General features: G+C 44.5%; 1 pseudogene; it reads left to right on the top strand.

The window, feature by feature from the left end:
* Positions 1 to 997: 997 nt before the first annotated feature.
* LOC105526786 lies at positions 998 to 1,369 on the top strand (annotated as a pseudogene).
* Positions 1,370 to 2,082: the final 713 nt, after the last annotated feature.

Here is a 2,082-nt window from a genome sequence, read left to right on the forward strand (position 1 = left end):
AATCCCGCCTCTACAAAAAAATACAAAAAAAAAAAATAATAATTAGCTCTGTGTGATGGTGCATGCCTGTACTCCTACTCCCAGCTACTCTGGAGGCTCAGGTGGGAGGATCACTTAAGCCCAGGAGGCAGAGGCTGCAGTGAGCCAAGATGGCGCCACTGCACTCCAGCCTGAGCAACAGAGCCAGAACGAGGGTTCTGAGTATAAATATATGTATGAAGTAAAGAAAGCAGCCAGGCGTGGTGGCTCACACCTGTAATCCCAGCAATTTGGGAGGCCAAGGCGGGCAGATCACCTGAGGTCAGGAGTTCAAGACCAGCCTGGCCAACATGCTGAAACCCCATCTCTATCAAAAATACAAAAAAAATCAACTGAGTGTGATGGTGCATGCCTGTAGTCCCAGCTACTTGGGAGGTTGAGGCAGGAGAATCGCTTAAACCCAGGAGGCGGAGCTCGGAGTGAGCCGAGATCATGCCACTGCATTCCAGCCTGGGCGATAGAATGAGACTCCGTCTCAAAAAAAAAAAAAAAAAAAAAAAGCAAGCAAGCAAGAAAAAAGATCAAGTTACCAATAGTTAGAAAATGACACTGAAAACAGACCTATCTCACATTCCTGTGACAGAACCATTTCACTCTGAATCCATTGTCGCAAGCTTTGCTATGTTGTTTGGACAACTGAGAGATTCTGAGCTTCCTGGAGACTGTCCCTCTCTCACTAGCAAGAATACACCAAAAAAGATGGCCCTCTGAAGAAAGTTTTTAAAAGGTTCAAAATCGAAGCCCCCTTACAAGGATTTAGCAATGACAGGTTCTGAAATTCAATTACTTGAAACATTTCTTCCACACCAAAGAAAGTTAAACCTCACCTTTGAAGGGTCTCAACTTTAATCATAGTAATCAGTGATTCTGGGCTTAATCAGTCTTTGTAGAATAATTGGATTTCTTTCTTTCTTTCTTTTTTTTTTTTTAAGTCTTGAGTTCAAGTGGCCAAGGCAAGATGGGTCAAAGTCAGAGTGGTGGTCACGGTCCTGGAGGTGGCAAGAAGGATGACAAGGACAAGAAAAAGAAATACGAACCCCCTATACCAACTAGCGTGGGGAAAAAGAAGAAGAAAACAAAGGGACCAGATGTTGCCAGCAAACTGCCACTGGTGACACCTCACACTCAGTGCTGGTTAAAATTAATGAAGTTAGAGAAAATTAAAGACTATCTTCTCACGGAGGAAGAATTCATTAGAAATCAGGAACAAATGAAACCATTAGAAGAAAAGCAAGAGGAGGAAAGATCAAAAGTGGATGATCTGAGGAGAACCCTGATGTCAACAGGAAACTTGGAAGAGATCATCAATGACAATCCTGACCTCAACTGATCCACCCGCTTCAGCCTCCCAAAGTGCTGGGATTACAGGTGTGAGCCACCGCACCAGCCAGCCTTCTTAAAAATAATATTTTCTGTATAAAGCAAGAGTAAGAAGGTGGTCAGGAGACTTACCAGATTGAAATGATCTCTATGAAGTCCCAGGAAGTGAAAGGAGACTTCTCACTTCCCACTCAGCTTTCCAGCCCGTGAAAACCACCCATCCCCATCATACATACTGCAAGGTAAACCTGAAGTCCAAAGTCCTGACAGCTTCTCACCTTTTATCCCCCAGGAACTGTAGTTAATAACATCCACCCTGTATTAGTCCGTTTTCACACTGCCGTAAAGAATTGCCCAAGACTGGATAATTTATAAAGAAAAGAGATTTAAATTCCACATGTCTTGGGAAGCCTCAGGAAGCTTACAGTCATGGCAGAAGGGGGAGCAGCCTCACCTTACATGGTGGTAGGAGAGACTGTATGAGAACGCAAGAAAAACTACCATTTATAAAACCATCAGATCTCGTGAGAATTCACTCATTAGCACAAGAACAGCATGGGGGAAACCACCCCCATGATCCAGTCACTTCCCTCCCTTGACATCTCAGGATTACAATTCAAAATGAGATGTGGCCGGGCACAGTGGCTCATGCCTGTAATCCCAGCACTTTGGGAGGCCGAGGTGGGTGGATCACCTGAGGTCAGGAGTTCAAGACCAGCCTGG

Source organism: Colobus angolensis, unplaced genomic scaffold, assembly GCF_000951035.1.
Source record: "Colobus angolensis palliatus isolate OR3802 unplaced genomic scaffold, Cang.pa_1.0 Scaffold6, whole genome shotgun sequence".
Taxonomy (NCBI): Eukaryota; Metazoa; Chordata; class Mammalia; order Primates; family Cercopithecidae; genus Colobus; species Colobus angolensis.